Raw genomic sequence first — 19,853 nt, 5'->3', positions numbered from 1 at the left:
CTTGTGCACAACCAATGTGTATATACTGAACCTGTCTACACAGAAGCAATGTGTATGTACTGTTATAATACTAGTGTCCAAAGAACAAATGTGGTTGTACATTCCTTGAAGTAGATTTTACAAACTCATGATCCTGTTGTATTCCTTTACACCACAAGCACTCACAGGGGATGGAAAACAGAGATTCACTCATATCCATTCAGTCCAGTCAGGAGATTATTAGAAAAAATATCACATTCCCATCCCTGAGGCTGCTTAGCATGGATGTTGCTAATCGCTAAAGGGCCTGCCCTACTTCGGGGAGCTAATTTGCGAGTTTAAAAGAGCTTGCCCTTGACTCATACTCGCAGCATGGTCACACTAGGTCCTTGGAGGTCTTAGTAACTCTCCTTCATGCTCGAGAGTAGTCCCCGTGTACTCGAGGCCTTAGTTAGGTCGCAGATTTTTTTTTAGCAAGCTGAAAAATGCCCGCGAGTAAAAAAAGGGCGCCATGGAAAAAAAACGATATTTTTTTACTTGTGGGTTTAGTCGAGGTAGGTCATAATGCGATCGAAGGTAATCGAAGGCAATCGAAGGTAGTCGAAGCTCGTTGAGAAAAAAATGGTAAGTAAACCGACCTGTAATGTTAAATGCCCGCTAAACCTTATTAAAAGTTGTCTGGCTTCTTAAAAGTGTCTCCACTCCTTCTCCCCCACTTCTCTCTCGTGTGTGTGTGTGTGTGTGTGTGTGTGTGTGTGTGTGTGTGTGTGTGTGTGTGTGTGTGTGTGTGTGTGTGTGTGTGTGTGTGTGTGTGTGTGTGTGTGTGTGTGTGTGTGTGTGTGTGTGTGTGTGTGTGTGTGTGTGTGTGTGTGTGTGTGTGTGTGTGCGCGCGCGCGCATATGCTGATGGTCGATTCAGCTCGCTGACGGTCGATCCAGCTCGAGGTATTTCAGGCGAGTGCCCTCGAGCTTGAAGGTCGAAGACAGTCGCTGAAAAGTCGCGTTAGTGGGACAGGCCCTTAATGCATCTTATTGTTACACTGCTTTTTTTTTTTAAAGAGGTGCAGCATGGAAACAGGCCACTTAGCCCATTGAGTCCATGTCGATCATCGATCACTTGTTCAGTCATTCATTTCTATGTTATCCCACTTCCATCCATTCCCTATAGATAAGCAGCAATTTTAAAGAGGCAATGAACCTACAAAACTGCACATCTTTGTGATATGGGCAAAACCAGAGCACCCAGTAGAAACCCAAGCGGTCACGAGGATAATGTGAAAACTCCACAGAGATAGCATCCTGGGTCAGCATCGAACCCGAGTCTTTGGCACTGTGATGCAGCCGCTCTGCTGTGCCACTGTGCCACCTACTTTGGCCTTCCTCTGATTTTTACTGCCTGTTTCCCTGCTGTTTCTTTCAATCAAAAAATATTAGGACTTTAAAAAAACAAAATGGTGAGTCAGACATGTTGAGTAATTCAGTGTTAAATAATCATGCAAATTCTTTGTAGTCGGATTCGGAAATACATTCCACAATGGGATAAATTTCAGAAGCTGTGTAAACTAGGTTTACCGAGATAGCAGTGGCAAATAGAGACAATGACAGATCTTAAGGCCCAGGCAGCTGAATGCACAGCTTCTGGTGTTGGTGGTGTCAGAAGCTACAAAAATACTGAGTTCCATCGACAAATTATAATGCCAATCTTTTTCATTCCAACTTCTTTTATTGAGCCAGATCTATGAGAACATCAATGTAGCACAGAAGATCAATTGGCTGAGATTTTTGATTTCTAACTGGGTACATTAGATTACATAGAAATATTATGGTATCATACAATCCATTACTATAAGTAGCTAACCATTTGCACTTGTTATTGAAAAATAAATCTGTTGAGGCCTAAGGGGATCAAGGAAGGAAGTTGGGAATTTCTCCCAAGTAAGCCTTCTTTAAATGGGGAAGGCAGAATTCTTCAACATGGCAGCGATGGACAGAGGAGAGGAACGGTGTGGGTGAGCTGGCCAGGGGCTCATCTTCCGCACCCTCAGAGGTGTTTTGGGTGTTACAAGATCAGTTGTGGGAAGCACCAGATGCATAGAGTCGAAGGACTGGCTGCGGGAGGTGAGGGATTGGCGCATTTATGGGTCAATGTGTATGGATCGATGCGTTGGTGGAGTGGGCCGCGGGAGCCTCTGCAGCAGCTGGAGGATCACATGGATCAGGCTCTGCTGGCCACCCCACCGAGGTCAGATGAGCATGATGATTGGACCCGGCCTGCAGCTGTGCAGAGTGGTGGTGGAGGACATCGACAACATCATCAGGTCAGGCCAACCTCTGCAATACTGAGTGCCAGGACAATGGGCCCTTTACATTTTTGTAAACTTTGAAACTTGATGGATACAAGATGGCACCAGAAACATGATGACTGTGTACAGCCTCGGTGCAATCTACTAGTCTTACACTCTTGTACTTAAGTATGATTGTGCTTATGCACAGTAAAATATTTTACTGAACTATGCAAAAAATCTCTTTTGCTAGGTTTAGTATACCAATGAAATGGAGATTCTCTCCAGATCAACCTCTGCTAAGAAAACAGATGAGAATCACATGATGGATTGCATCAGTGCTCTCTTTTGTAGGCACATAGGTGCCAGTTAGCATGTAGCTGTTCATGCGACGTTGTTGGCTGATGTACATCAATCTACGTTTTACACTGTGACATCACAAAAATAGCATTGGATTGCATGCGTCACTGAACAAAGTCCTAGTTTTCACGCAATCAATTAGAAGATTAATTTGAGTAATGCTCATCATATTTTTTATTGGATTTATAGTCTGCAATGAGAAAAATGAAATTTAATCCATCAGTCACAAAAATATAATAATAGGTTTATTGTGCTATTTATATATGCGTTGTTTTTTGTGAAAATTAAATAAAGCGCCCAATACCTTTAAAGCCAAGGCAAATTATTCACAATTTATTTGATTTATTGGCTTCAATAAAGAATGATTGATAAAATTCAGCCTTTGGACTGTTTTCATATTATCGAAAAAGTTTTTAAATACAAATATAATATATTTTTTATTCAAATTAAATCAGTTGTTTCCCTTACGATGATTCCTAAATATTTATGGCTGTTTAGGACCTGCTAACTTTTCTAATATCAGAGTTTACATTTTATCTGAATTTATAATACCTTTGAGAGAGAAGGATGTTTGCTATTTGATGAAGATGTGCAATTTCACTTTGAAGTTACCAATACCTTCATAATCAATACAATCTCATAGTTCCCTATAATCACTGGTATCTCACCACTAGAAATTCCACATTTAAACCTGGATCACATAGAAACATAGAAAATATGTGCAGTAGGCCATTCGGCCATTCGAGCCTGCACGGCCATTCAATATGATCATGGCTGATCATCCAACTCTGTATCCTGTACCTGCCTTCTCTCCATATCCCCTGATCCCTTTAGCCACAAGGGCCACATCTAACTCCCTCCTAAATATAGCCAATGAACTGGCCTCAACTACTTTCTGTGGCAGAGAATTCCAGAGATTCACCACTCTCTGTGTGAAAAATGTTTTCCTCATCTCGTTCCTAAAAGATTTCTCCCTTATCCTTAAACTGTGACCCCTTGTTCTGGACTTCCCCAACATCGGAAACAATCTTCCTGCATCTAGACTGTCCAACCCCTTAAGAATGTTGTAAGTTTCTATAAGATCCCCCCTCAATCTTCTAAATTCTAGCGAGTACAAGCTGAGTATATCCAGTCTTTCTTCATATGAAAGTCCTGATATCCCAGGAATCAGTCTGGTGAACCTTCTCTGTACTCCCTCTATGGCAAGAATGTCTTTCCTCAGATTAGGAGACCAAAACTGTACGCAATACAGGCCCGTATGAAGCTTTTCAAAAAGGGGTGTGGCTTAACAGGATTACAAAAAAACTTAAATTGAAATAATGTGTGCGCTGCATCACGAGCACGAAGCATGAAGTCCCTCGAGGGGTTTTAGATGCTCTCTGATCCATTTTGAGCCTTGTTTTGGAGCATTTTTGCACCAAATTTATGACCTATATTTCAGAAATTTACAGGAATCTGAGGTAGCTTTTTCACACAAAGGGTGCTGGGTGTATGTAACGAGCTGCCAGAGGAGGTAGTTAAGACTGGGACTATCCTAATGTTTAAGAGACATTTGGACAAGTACACGGATAGGACAGATTTCGATGGATAAGGGCCAAACGCGTGTGAGTGGGACTAGTTTAGATGGGACGTGTCGGTCGGTGTGGGCAAGTTGGGCTGAAGGGCCTGTTTTCACACTGCATCATTATATGACTAAAAAGTGAAGAAGAAAAATGCATGTAGATAAGTAGAGCAGATTTGAAAGAGGAGTGAAATGTAAAGGCAGAGAGAGGTTTATGGGTGGAAAGGAACAGGAAAGGAGGGGGGAGAGTTGGCTTGGGCAGATGGGTGAAGGGAAAATAGTCACAAAGTGCTGGAGTAACTCAGCAGGTCAGGCAGCATCTGCAGAGAATATGAATAGGCAACGTTTCACAGAATGCTGGAGTAACTCAGCGAGTCAGGCAGCATCTGTGGAGAACATGGATAGGTGATGTGTATCACAGAGTGCTGGAGTAACTCAGTGAGACAGGCAGCATCTGTGGAGAACATGGATAGGTGACATGTCACAGAGTGCTGCAGTAACTCAGTGGGTCAGGTAGCATCTCTGGAGAAAAGGTATAGATTATAGTTCGGGTCAAGACCGTTCTTCAGTAATATTCATGATGTGCCATGCATAGACATTCCTGAATGTTACCCAAAACATCGTGAGCTACTTTGTTACGGTGCTTGCCCTCTCCTATAACATCTCCGCTGCCTTGGGTGATGCAGGACAGGACACAAGCTTTGGGACACGGTGTGAAGCTGTTGCCGTCTGTCCCAGCCTGGTAAAAACCTGGATGGAGTGGATTTGGAGAGGATGTTTCCACTAGTGGGAGAGTCTAGGACCAGTGGCCACAGCCTCAGAATTAAAAGATATTCCTTTAGGAAGGAGATGAGCAGGAATTTCTTAAGTCAGAGGGTGGTGAACTGTGGAATTCATTGCCACAGACAGCTGTGGAGGTCAAGTCAATGGACATTTTTCAGGAGGAGTTTGATAGATTCTTGATTGATACGGGTGTCGGAGGTAATGGGGAGAAGGCAGGAGAATGGGTTTGAGAGGGAAAGATAGAATCATAGGGTGATACAGTGTGAAAACAGGCCCTTCGGCCCAGCATGTCCTTTCTGCACTAGTCCCACCTGCCCACGTTTGCGATAGTCCCTGCCACAACTACCTCCTCTGGCAGCTTGTTCCATACACCTACCACTCTTTGTGTGAAAAACGTGCTCCTCAGATTCCTATTAAATCTTTTGCCCTTCACCTTAAACTTATGTCCTCTGCTCCTCGATTCACTTATCTGGGCAAAAGACTCAACCATATCTATTCAAATCATGATTTTATACACCTCTATTAGATCATCCCTCATCCTCCTGTGCTCCATGAAATAGAGTCCCAGCCTACTCAACCTCTCCCTATAGCTCTGGCCCTCTAGTCCTGGCAACATCCTCATAAATCTTCACTGTACCCTTTCCAGTTTGATGACATATTTCCTATAACATGGTGCCCAGAACTGAATACAATACTCTGAATGCAGCCTCACCAACTTCTTATGCAACTGCAACATGACCCCTCAACTTCTATACACATTATGCTGCATCTGACATGCATTTGCCCACTCACCCAGCCTATCCAATTCACCTTGCTACCTCCTAGCATCCTCCTCATAGTTAACACTGCCCCCCAGCTTCGTGTCATCTGCAAACTTGGTGATGTTGCATTCAATTCCCTTGTCCAAATCATTAATATATATTGTAAATAGCTGGGGTCCCAGCACTGAGCCTTGCAGTACCCCACTGCCTGCCATTGTGAAAAAGACCCATTTACTCCTACTCTTTGCTTCCTGTCTGCCAGCCAGTTCTCTACCCACATCAATACTGAACCCCCAATACCGTGTGCTTTAAGTTTGTATACTAATCTCTTATGTGGGACATTGTCGAAAGCCTTCTGAAAGTCCAGATATAACACATCCACTGATTCTCCCTTATCCACTCTACTAGTTACATCCTCGAAAAGTTCTATAAGATTCGTCAGACATGATTTACCTTTCATAAATCCATGCTAACAGTGTCCAATGATTTCACCACTTTCCAAATGTGCTGCTATCCCATCTTTAATAATTGACTCTAGCAGTTTCCCCACTACCGATGTTAGACTAACTGGTCTGTAAGTCCCCGTTTTCTCTCTCCCTACAAAAAGTGGGGCTACATTAGCTACCCTCCAATCCTCAAGAACTACTCCAGAATCTGAAGAGTTTTGAAAAATTATCACTAATGCATCCACTATTTCTGGGGCTACTTCCTTAAGAACTCTGGGATGCAGCCTATCTGGCCCTGGGGATTTATCGGCCTTTAATCCATTCAATTTACCTAACACCACTTCCCGGCTAGCCTGGATTTCACTCAGTTCCTCCATCTCATTTCGGCAGATTATTTATATCTTCCTTAGTGAAGACTGAACCAAAGTAGTTATTCAGATTCAGATTCAATTCAGATTCAACTTTAATTGTCATTGTCAGTGTACAGTACAGAGACAACGAAATGCAGTTAGCATCTCCTTGGAAGAGCGACATAGAATATGATTTCAATAAATAAATCTTTTTACATGAATACAGACATAGTGTTTTTCCTGTGGGAGGAGTGTCCGGGGGGGGGGGGGGGGGGATGATTGGCAGTCACCGAGGTATTTAGTTGAGTAGAGTGACAGCCGCAGGGAAGAAGCTGTTCCTGGACCTGCTGGTCCGGCAGCGGAGAGACCTGTAGCGCCTCCCGGATGGTAGGAGGGTAAACAGTCCATGGTTGGGGTGAGAGCAATCCTTGGCGATGGTCTGCTTTTCATCTTTTCCGTTTAGGGAATTGGTTAGTATGTAACAACATGGTATCTTAAATTTGCTGGGTTTTTTTCTGTTTTTGAAAATAAATTGATTGAACAATTAATTTTTATAGTTTTATGAATGATGAATTATATTTCATCCATGGGAAGTGATGTTTATGAAACATCTAGTACAGCAATTTAACAGTATATTGCAATATTTTATTGTTTTTTAATGCTTTTGCTTATTCAGAGATTACAAGAGTACTGATGCAGTGGGACCAAAAGTAATTGGCATGCAAATACATGTTCAATGTGTTCTAACACAGTTACATTAAGTTCTACACTTTTTGACCTCCTGAATTGAGATTGACTGCACATTTTTCAATTTTGACATTGATGTATATCCACTTCGCATTGCTGTGGACAATGTTGCTGATTAATAATCAAAAGCTGAGTATCATCATCTACTTGGCCAGATGAATATTTTCATTTGTTTTTAAATCAGCATAGTAGGCCTTAAATGATCTATTATGTTGAAGATAATGGTTTGGCTTTCATACATTCTTGTTCTTCTTTCTCCCAAGTGACTGTAGCTGATAGTGATGCAGCCAAAAACAAACATCCTGACTATGTAAAACTATGCGTCTTTTATTAGGTCAGAGACATAAAGATTTTATCAGCATGGCTTTAGGATGCCGTATTTACTTTTTTTGATAATCATCTTAATGCATTTTCTATGTTTAGTTTTCAGTTGAGAGATTCTGAATGGACACAGACCCTTCAATCCACGCCAACCATACTTGTTCTATGTTATCCCACCTGAAATGTAGCTGTCATTTATGCAGATATATATTTTCCCATGACAGAAATTTTTAAGTTGAGAGATACAGCACGGAAACAGGCACTTCAGCCCACATAGGCCACACCGACCAGCGATCCCCGCACATTAAGACTATCCTACACACAAAGGACAATTTACATTCATACCAAGCCAATTAGCCTACAAACCTGTATGTCTTTGGAGTGTGGGAGAAAACCGAAGATCTCTGCGAAAACCCATGCAGTCACAGGGAGAATGTACAAACTCCATACAGACAGCACCCGTAGTCCAGATTGAACCCGGGCCACCAGCGCTATAAGGAAGCAACTCTACCGTTGTGCCACCGTGCCACGCCAAATTTGTCCATTCTAATATTTAAAAGCAGCACAATAATTAAAAAAACTTCAAATGTCACTCTCTATTACCCATAAAAATCAATTAAGAACTTCGTTTCAAACATCCAGTGAACAATAACCCTTTTTTTCAGTGTCATATTCCGAATGCTGTCATGAATCTAAAGTTACCATTTGGAATCAATAGCTGCATCCCAATTGACGGAAGGTTAAAATGTTACAAACTCGTTCAATCGTCCTTGCATTCAACTGAGAAAGGCACAATGAGGACTTGCTACAGCAATTAAAATCTGCCTCTGAAGCATTGCAATCAAACAAGCAACCCAGTATTGCATCATTGATAATCCTTTATTAAGAACACTTCATCTGATATTTGGAAATAAACTGAAGAAGGGTTACTGGCATCTGGAGACTCTTGTGTCTCCATTTGTAAATAGTCTACAAGCAAATCCAAGTACCAACAGGGCTGGAGTCCACACAGCTTGTTTGATTAAATAGGTTCAGCTTTTTCTAGACTCATATACGCCAGGGAGATTGATCTTAAACCAGAATAGGTCCTACATCATTGTGGATGGGAAGGGCAGGGGTGAATGAGGGTGTTAGTTATTTAGGTCCCAGTGCCATTGAGGGGAGTTTATTTTAATTTGGCAGGGGGATAAGACACAGAGTAGGAGTGGAGAGGGATAGTACTGAGAGTTAGCCAAATGTTGAAAGAAAATCAAGTCAATCTGATGGGTAGAGCATTCACAAACAAGGTGCATGAGTGGAAGGCAAGACCGGATTACAATTATTTTAACACCACAAATCAGGCTGATAAACCTACTATTTGGACTACTATTTAGGAATATGAAGTGCTATGGTTGAACAATGCGGCATGGTTAAATGACGGGCAGATTTATCAGCTCAATGTTGCAAGGGAATATCCATACGTGAGTGAGGGTGGGATCGTAGGGGGGAAAGCAGGAAAGCATAAGAGGATATGAGAACGGAATATTAATAAAGCTGTCAATTACTACAATAAGGAGGGAAAATCTCCATGAAGATTCTCTGAATGAGATTCAATAGTTGGTTAAGAAATTAAAATGGGTTTTTCACGTGTGAGGGTGGCTCTACAAGCTGTGTCATTGCGATCACCCAAGAGTGAAAGGCTGAAGGAAAGCAAATCTTTAAAAGTACTTTTAGGAGGGTTATTTGGGCTAGTACATAGTAATTCTACTGGAGAGGAGGCAGCACCCAACAAAATCTTTGGCAATGCACTCAGTCAACTAGTGAGAGTGTTACTGATTGAACATTCTGGAGATAACTGCAAGTTTTAAGGTTATTGTGTAGAAGTACAAGGATAGAACCAAAAATTGGGGAAAGGCTGGTCTTAGGATAATGAGATTGGACTACTTGCAGATAAATGAGGGCCATTGTTTAAAGATGATGTGCAAGGCAACGTTTTTATACAGAGGGTAGTGATTAGCTGGAATATGCTGCCAGGAATGATTGTTTAAAGATGATGTGCGAGGCAACTTTTTTATACAGAGGGTAGTGATTAGCTGGAATATGCTGCCAGGAATGATGGTGGAGGCAGATATCATAGTAGCATGTAAGAAACTTTTGAATAGGTACATGGATATGCAATGAAATGGATGAACATGGACTAAATACAGGCAGATAAGTGCTGGTCTTGGCATCGTGTCTGGCACAGACATTGCTGGTTGTTCCTGTGCTGTACTGTACAATGTTCTATGTTCTATGTTAAGTCTGCAAGCAATCAGTGGAGGCATTCATCAATCAATAGTGACAACTCAGGCTCAACGCGTTCTGCACAAATGTAAAGCACTTTGGTCAACGAGAGTTGTTTTTTTTAAATGTGCTATAGAAATAAAATTGACTTGACTTGACTTGACTGGTAAGAGCGAAAGTTCTTGATTAGTACGGGTGTCAGGGGTTATGGGGAGAAGGCAGGTGAAGGCAGGAGGGTGAGATAGATCAGCCATGATTGAATGGCGTAGTAGTCTTGATGGGCCAAATAGCCTAATTCTGCTCCGATCACATAAACTTTTGAACATATGAAAAGTAAGGCTAACAAGTCCAAAAATGTCAAAGAATATGGAAGAACCAGAGATAGTTTATCACAGGTGTAACTTTTCTGTTTCTATTTTAGATTTTCAGCATTTAAGTTTTTTTCTTTTACTTTCAGCCGTTAGTGAAGTACGGAAAATGTAGGGATGGAAAACTTAAAAATTAGTTGGACCCAAAATAGCACTGGCACACAAGGTTAAGGATAATCTCAAAACTGAGATTTTTGCTGAGCTCCTCAAAATTGATCGGCAATATCTTCCGATTCCAACCCTCTTGAGCGCTTGACAAAGCAAATAATCCAATGATTATTGCCCTTGAGGTCCTGCTTTTTTTTTACCTTTTTGCCTAACACTCCACTCTGCAGGACCTCCTCTCTTTTACTATCTATATCATGTATAGATTGTTACACTGATGGCCAGTGGGCTATTTCATTGATGCAGTATGTGACTATAATTCTATGGCAGTTGCCAATTAGTCCAGTATTTAAAGGAGAATTTAGTTTTATGATCTCAAAGGATCATGTTTGTCAGTGTCCAAAGTTCTTGTGACTGTAACTGAGTCACTAGAGATTGAAGCTGATAAAATGCATGAGGTCTTTATTCATTACAAGAAGTAGACATTTTCCTGGATACATTGTCAGTAGCATTTTCCCAAATTCAAAGTACATTGGGGTTTTTATACTTTTGAAATTATAGCAAGTGATTCAATATAATTTCAATCATTACATGACATTGTTTACAATAATATTTTGGGTCTGACTAATGTTTCAATTGAATTACAATTTACAACCGGGTGTGTTCTGGAACTGACAGATATCTCTGAATGTTGAGGTGAGAGGGGAAGGTGGGCATATGGAATGAGCAGCCAGGGGAAGTACTTGAGGCAGGTACTATAACTACAGTTAAAAGACATTTGGATAGGTGCATTTATAAGAATGGTTTTGAGGGATATGAACCAAATATGGCCAAATGGGACTAGCTTAAATGGGGCATCTTAGTTAGCATGCAGGCATTGGGCTGAAGGGCCTACTCCATGCTGTAACAGGAACATGCCCTTCAACCGACAATGTCTGTATGTGCAAACACCTTTGATTGAACAAAGCAATTCATATGGATGGTCTAAATGCTTCTGAAGACAGACATTCCAGACATTCAAAATTAGTTTTGTGATGGTTAACTCTTCAGGTACACAAAATCCCAATTATTGTTAGTCAGGCAGATATGCTTACGACCTTGCTAAATGTGACAAGTGACAAAATAAATGTGGTCTTGTAGCTTCTGTGATCTTAGTCCCAATGATGCAAAATAACTTTGCTGAAGATTTAATGGCGGCCAATAAACACAAACCCATTGTTCCATTCCACTATATCCCCTGCTCCAGCTTTACACATCTCCTCCTCTTTGTCCCTTTTCTGACACCCTTTCATCTCCTTTTCATCTATAAACTTTGTTATTTGCTCCACCCACCTGCCAGTCACCAGTCCCCCTCAGCTGTATCCACCTATCAATTGCCAAGCTTTTCCCCACTCCCATCTCCCTCTTCCTGGTTTCCTCCCCCAACTCCTTCAGTCTTAAAAGGATCTGACGCAAAACATTGTCCGTTACCTCCACAGATGTTGCTTGACCCACTTGATCTAACAATTCACTGGTTGCTCAAGATTCCAGCATCTGCTGTTTCTGGTGTCATATGTTTGGCTGGTGCAAATGAGAAAGTATTATGGTCACATCAGTTTGAACATCATGTGTCTTGAGCAGCTTCCTGCTGTGGGCCAGTAACCTGTGATCTGTAGAAAATAATGCTTGCTTGCAAAGCTGTCCTTTCAAATCTGTTTATCGCTTGCAGTTTACGGTTGAACAGTTGTTTTACTTGGTTCTTTTTGGCTGCGATCCACAAAATCCCTGAAGATGTCCCATGTCTAACAATCCCAAGCAGACACAATACATCAAGTGCTGGAGTAACTCGGTCAGGGAACATCTCTGGAGAAAATGGATAGATGACTAAAGAAGGGTCTTCAGCTTCTGAAGGGTCCCAACATGAAATATCATCTATCCATGTTCTCCAGAGATGCTGCCAGACCCGTTAAGTTATTCCAGCACTTTGTGTCTTTTTTTGTAAAATGACATCAGTAGTTCTTTGTGTCTCCTGTCACAATACACCAGTGATTTTGAAATTATGTCCTAAAGTGACTCCTGGAAAAGCATAAAGGCAATATTAATTGATCCATACTGATCCACTTTGCTTTTCAATGCAACTGGACATATCTTAGTCTTCAGAAAATTGTCATTTTTGATCAGCAGTTACATGTGCAGATGGTTCATTCTTTCTGCCTAGAGAACAAGATCCGATAACTTCCCAATAATCGTTCTTAAATAAATTGACTTGTAGTCAAGTGGTTTACTTCTTCCTTATCAAGTATAGGAGTGACGTTTGCAACCCTATTATCGAACAGCTTCGTTCCGGAGTTTATATAATTCCCGGACTTGCAACTAAGTTACCAAATACCCAATCTCTACCCCAGTATCACATACAGTCCATTCAGAAAGTATTCAGACCCCTTCAATTTTCCACATTTTGTTATGTTACAACCTTATTCTAAAATGGATTAAATTATTTTCTTAATCATCAATCTACACATATAACAGGGGCCGCGGAACATTTTTGAAAATGGGTGGGCAGAGCGATCATTGATCACTGGCCTTTGTGGTAGGGTGTGGGAGGGGGTCCCACAGTAGGGACTTTTTGAAATTTAATGTATTAAAATCATGTCTTAGTGCCTTGTAGAAGTATGATTTCAATGTTTTTTCATTTGAAGTATTTTTAACATAATATAGAGCCTACATGAGAGATAGGACCAGGTGATTATTATTTTTGTTATTGCTCGACCTCCAAAATACAGGTCTTCCCCCACCTCAAAAAATGGGGGGATATATGCCCCACCTACCTGGGACACAGGTCACCAGGTACCAGGTATCAGGGGAACCGGTTACCGGGGATCCGGGCAACAGGTCGCCTGGCAGCGGGCAAACGCCCGCCCCATTTATCGCTGTTTTCCGGGCGTGTAATGACGGCAGGACTGCCCCGGGAATCCAGGTAGTGAGCACACGTATATCCCCATGACCTGGGGAGGGGGGGCATCCGGGTGGGTGGGGTATTGGGGGAGGGGGTGAGAAAGGGGGTGGGGCGGGAGGGTGGTGTGCGGCAAGAGGGGTTGTATTGTGCTGGAGATGTTGGCATGCAGGGAGGTGTGGTTGGCATCAATATTGCTGCTGAAGTCAATGGGTGCAGTAGATGACGGCCATATTGGCCCATTGAGGATTATTTTTTTGAGGTCCCTCCTATCTTTTTACCATGCATAAATGAACTGCAGATGCGGTTTAACAGAAAATGGAAACAAAATTTTGAAAATGTGGTCAGGGCTCTGAAGAAGGTCCCGACCTGAACACCGTCACCCTCATTTTTCTCCAGAGTGCTGCAGGGGTTACTCCAGTAGGGTGTCTTTTGAATTGCCTTGCCCTTGTCCCAGACTTTTAAAAGGTTTTCCCTTCAGTGCTTAGTGCTCTCTTTGTGAAGGGTCTCCTGAAGTGCTGTCTCTCCACTCTCTGCAGATTGCCTCTGATGTGATCACCGAAGTCCATGTTGTACATCTCTTGGAACAACTTCTCCTTGTTTGTTCCACTACAGGATTGTGAACATGCTCTCAGTCTCCTACTCCCCTTCCCAGCAATGTTAATAGCCCGAGAGTCTACGCATAACTGTGACCTTTCATTGCTCACCCATTCTGGCTTCCCTATGAACTCTTGACATCCTTCCTGGTGTGAGACCATAGCTGACCCATGGAATCTATCCGGGGTTAGCCAGTGATTGACATGGCAGCTCTCTGTGTTTTTCGTCCCTGATTCCTCTATAAATAGCAGGAATGTTGGGTTGTTCAGCGGCGTTCTCCATTAGTCCGGCCCCTTGACCTTGTGACCTCAGACCCCGGGCCCCTGCTCCCATCACTCGCTTCCACACGGCTCCGTGTGTGAGTGTGGGAAGCCTCCACTCCCCCTCCCCCCCCACCCACCCCCCCCCCCCCCCCAATTTATCGCATGTGCCCCTGCCGCGGTAAGTTGCGGACCCACCCACCCCTCCTCCCGGTGTGTTGCGGGTGAGGTTGGTGCTTCCTGCAGACACTGAAACGTCCGTGTCGTTCACAAAAGTACATCCTCTGGGCTGGCCGTGAATTCCCGGGGGAAACATTACTAAAAAAGTGGGGGGGCTGCAGCCCCCCCCAGTTCTGCAGCCCATGCACAAAACCCCATAATAAAAATGTGAAAACAGGTGTTTGGAAATTTTCGCAAAGTAATTAAAAAGAAATAACTGAAATATCACATTTACATAAATATTCAAACCCTTTACTCAGTACTTTGTTGAGGCACCTTTGGCAGTGATTACAGCCTCAAGTCTTCTTTGGTATGACGTTACAAGCTTGGCACTCCTGTATTTGGGTAATTCTCCCCTTCATCTCTGCAGATCCTCTCAAGCTTCCATCTGGCCACTCTATCATAAAGGCCTGATTGGTAGAGCGCTGCATATATAGTTGGCCTTCTGGAAGGTTCTCCCATATCCATAGAAGAAATCTGGAGGTCTGTCAGAGTGACCATCAGGGAGTTGGCCACCTCCCTGACCAAGCCCCTTCTCCCCCGATTGCTCAGTTTGGTCGGGCAGCCAGCTCTATGAAGAGTCCTGCTAAAATTCTTCCATTTAAGAATGATGGAGGCCACTGTTCTCTTTGGGACCTGCAATGTTGCAGACATTGTTTTATACCCTTCCACAGATCTGTGTCTCGACACAATCCTGTCTCAGAGGTCGACAGACAATTTCTTCGTCTTCAGTCAACGGTGGGACCTTCTATAGACAGGTGTGTGCCTTTCCAAATCATGTTCAATCAATTTAATTTACTACTGGTGGACTCTAATCAAGTTGTAGAAATATCTCAAGGATAATCAATGGAAACAGGATGAACCTCAGCTCAATTTTGAGTGCCATAGCAAAGGGTCTGAATACTTATGTAAATGAAATATTTCAGTTATTTCTTTTTAATTACTTTGCAAAAATTTCCAAACACCTGTTTTCGCTTCTTTGATCTGGGGTATTGTGTGTAGATTGATGATTAAAAAAAAAGAATTTAATCCATTTTAAAATAAGACTGTAATGTAACAAAATGTGGAAAAAGTGAAGGGGTCAGCATACTTTCTGAATGCACTTTATGTCAAGGCCCTTTCATGTGATACCAGATGTTTGTACCTCCTCAAAGTTCACGGTGTCAGTCTGATCAATGTTTGTATAATCCCAGGCTGATCATCTGTATCTAGTTTAGTTTAGTTTAGAGATACAGCATGGAAAGATGCCCTTCAGCCCACCAGGTTCATGCTGTCTAGGTTAACCTATGGTTAACTTATGATGAGCGTTTGTCAGCACTGGGCCTGTACTTGTTGGAGTTCACAAGAATGAGGGGGGACTTCATTGAAACATAGAGAATAGTGAAAGGCTTGGATAGGGTGGATGTGGAGAGGATGTTTCCACTAGTGGGAGAGTCTAGGACTAGAGGTCAAAGCTTCAGAATTAAAGGAAGGAGATGACGAGAAATTGCTTTAGCTAGAAGGTGGTGAATCTGTGGAATTCTTTGCCATTGAAGGCTGTGGAGGCCAAGTGAGTGGATATTTTAAAGACAGAGATAGATAGATTCTTGATTAATACAGGTGTCAGAGGTTATGGGGAAAAGGCAGGAGAATGGGATTAGATATGTAGACTTGATGGCCCGGATGGCCTAATTCTAATCCTCTCAGTTATGATCTTATGACCATCGATCACACGTTCCTGCTAGTTCTGTTGTCCCATTTGTGCATCCGCTCCCTACACATTACGGGTAGTTTACAGAGCTCAATTAACCTACAAAAATGCAAGTCTTTGCAATGTCAGAGGAAACAGGAACACCTGGAGGAAACCCACATGATCACAGGCAAACATCCGAGGTCAGAATCAAACCCGAGTCTCTGGCACTGTGAGGCAGCAGCTCAACTTAGCTGTGCCACTATGCCACCCTATTTGGTACTTGACATGACACCATTGTTTCAATATCCTGTAATCATCAGATATGGCTGATGTTACATTTGTCTCCCCGTCTCTCCTTATCCGACACCCTTTTTCACCTTTTCTCCAGCCTTTGCCTCTTACTCCACTCAACTGCTAATCACCACACCACCCACCATCCTTCACCTGTGTACTGCCCATCACTCGCCAGGCTTTGTCCTGCTCCCTACTTCTCTTCTTCAGTCCTCTCCACTCTTTAAAACTTGGAAAATGATGTGAGAATCAACTGATTAATGCATTAAATAGATGAGAAAATACATCCCCTTAACTTACAGAAATGCTCAGTTTCAACTTCACCGAGGGAAGGTCATTGGTTAATTTTTGTTTACGCGTTAAATTTTCACGAACTTTTGTTTCCAGATGTTCCCTGATGGCACTTCCTTGATTCTGAAAGCTATATTGACAGTAAATTCAATCATGATATGAGATGACATTTGTTATTGATTTTGATATTGAATTGGGTTTGTAATTCTATTGGACAAGGCTTGGCTTCACATTTAATGTTCCATGCTGGATAAATGCTTGATATGTCACTATTTTTGTTCAGATTTAGCTTAAAGCTCCTATCTATTTTCTATACATTGATTTGGGATATATTTGTGAGCCATAATTAATACTAGACTAGTGGGCAAAAGTGGCTCAGACAGCAAATTATCACACAATGTAGTCTCATGTATAATGAGAATTAATTGGTATAATTTGATTAATTGATTGGAATAATTATACAATAATAAGGGCGATGCATAATTATAAATTGAACTATTCAGACCGATTGATACGCGTTTTCATATTACCAATGTTTGTATAATGCTGCCCCTGAAGTCCCTGGAGGAGAGTTTAAGGTGACTCAGGCCAGAGAAGTGATTCTGTACAGGGACTCCAGCGACCCCAAGGTGGCTCAGGAAGGGGTTTTCTCCGGATGCTCTGGTTCCCTGCCAAACCCCAAGACGTGCAGGTTTGTAGGTTAATTTGCTTCTGCAAAATTGTCCCGATGTGTGTTGGATGGAGTGTACGGTGATCATTGGTTGGCATGGACTCGGTGGGCTGAAGGGCCTGATTCCATGCTGTATTTCTGAACTAAATTAAACTCATTACAGTGAAAAGCATTGTTTTACATGCTATCCAAACAAATCAGGTAATATTACACATAAATACAATCAAGCCAAACTCAAGTACAATTGGTAGAGCAAAGGGAAAGATCGTAGGAGATAGTTCTCAGCTTTATAATGTAACAGTTTTTATAGACAAAGTCCAATGTCCGCAGTGAGGTAGAGGAGAATCGAATTGTACCCTAGCTTCTTGAAGGACAGCTCTGAAGCCTGGTAACAGGGAGGTATATTATTGGGGGAGTGTCTAATTCCGAAACAAGGCAACCAGCAATCAAGGCAACCACAGTTTTCAGAACAATTATGGGACAACAGTCAGGAAGACAATACTTGATAATACTTGATCTTCATGTATATGAACAGATGCTTGCTTTCTTCTACAATCCACATTACTTGTGAAGCTAAATGTCACATTGGATTATATATCATAAAAAGTTTACATTTCAGTATCTAACAACAATTTCACCTCCTGAGCACATAATATTTCCACATCTATCAAATAACTTTTGTTGGATTTTATGTTGATTCAATTTACTGCATTGAATGACATTTGACAGAATCGGATTTTGAACCATCTGTAACTGTCAAATCCAGTTTTTCCATTTGTGTGTGTCCAGGGCTTTTCATACAGTTAACTTCTTCCAGTTGTTACAATTGCACTGCTGTCCACGCCCGCACAACAATCTCCCCCCCCCCAATCCCATCCCTCACTAGGGAGCAAGACAAAGTCTGGCAAGTGATAAGTGGGTACAATTGATGGGGGAGTCGGATTGGCAGAAGGGTGGAGAAAGTGGCAAATGAGACAACAGTGTATCACATAAAGAGGGAGAGTGGAGTGAAATGTAACAACAAGGGGAAGACGGATAAATATGTAAGGGAACAGGGGGGAGAGAATGGAGGATGGAACCAGCATATGACCATTAAGCAGTTAATGCGTGCTTCAATCACCTGCTTACATTCACTAATGGCGACAAGAGTTTGACCTAACACCTTCTCCTTACAGCAATCATCTGATTGGAAGAAGGGAAGTTGATGTGGAGGATCTTGAGAGTGACTTAAACATATTGTTGAATTTTATGTGAAGATTGAAAACACTCTGAGAGCTTTTCCCGTGTACTTTGTCAACACTTCACAAATACTCTGTCAATCTCTGACAATTCTCCTTCCAACATGAAGGACGGGTGATTTCTTTAAATACTTTAGAAGCTAAGAACTCTCCTTGTAGCCAAAATAGATCGTAATAGATTTGGCTCCATTTTAAACATTCAGATGTTTTAAGATCCATTAAAAGCCAGCTGCTATTCTTTAAAAAGGGTGCACACAATTTTGTTGAGTAATAACACCCTAATTAATTTTAAATAAACCAATAGTGAGCACCTGAATTATGCTCACCTTTGATTTTCAGTTTATGAATGGGATACTCTGACCACATTACATTGATGGAAGACTTTTGAGACATGTTGAAAGACTGTCTGAGTCACTTGGTCAAGATCATTTTCTGGAAGTCCTTTGTAGACTTTGCTGAAAAGGTGCAGGGGTCCTCTAACCTGTCGGCAAATTTATAGTAGTCACTAGAAGACAGAGACTTGAACAAAAGAACACAGGAAAATAAAGCTGGCCAACTAGATCCTAAAACCAGCCACATCATTCAATGTGATCATGTTTGATCTACCTAGGGAACTAACAGCCTTCTATAGCAGATCCACACAGCCCTCAACCCAACATACTTTCAATCATTTATCAACCCCTGAACTTTAGTTTTGTTTAGTGATACACCGCGGAAACAGCCCCTGCGGCCCACCGTGTCCGCACCGACCAGCAATCCCTGCATATTAACACAAGCCTACACACACTAGGGACAATTTACACTTGCACCAAGTATACAAACCCTAGCCAATTAATCTACAAACATGAACTTCGTTGGAGTGTGGGAGGAAACTGGACATCTGGGAGAAAACCCATTGAAATTGGCAATATTCATGTACGTTGTGAGACTGGCGACTATAACTCCCCTCTACATTCCCAGACTGACATTTCTGTCCAGAGCCTGCTCTATTGGCAGAGTGGGGCCACACCTCATATTCCACTTAGTTAGCGTACAACTCAAGGCTGTGAACATTGAATTCTCCACATAAATAATACCCTCCCTTCTCCCTCCCTCTTTTGCTGTGCCCCTCAAACAGCCCACCTGAGTGCATACCCATTTTCCCACTCTCCCACCCCTTTACCCCTTCACCTTCCATATCTCCTCCCACCCCTCCCCCCATCTACTTCCATTACTATCCTTCCCTATGGTTTAACAACTTTTTCCTTATCTGACTCCCTTTGTCTTATTTTCATCTCTAGGCTTTGTCCACCCATCTGCTAACCAATCCTCTCTCACCTGTACCTCTCTCACCTGCACCTGTATAACTTGCCAGGCTTT

Source organism: Leucoraja erinacea, chromosome 9 (assembly GCF_028641065.1).
Source record: "Leucoraja erinacea ecotype New England chromosome 9, Leri_hhj_1, whole genome shotgun sequence".
NCBI classification, from domain to species: domain Eukaryota; kingdom Metazoa; phylum Chordata; class Chondrichthyes; order Rajiformes; family Rajidae; genus Leucoraja; species Leucoraja erinaceus.
Note: the sequence above shows the minus strand (reverse complement) of the source record.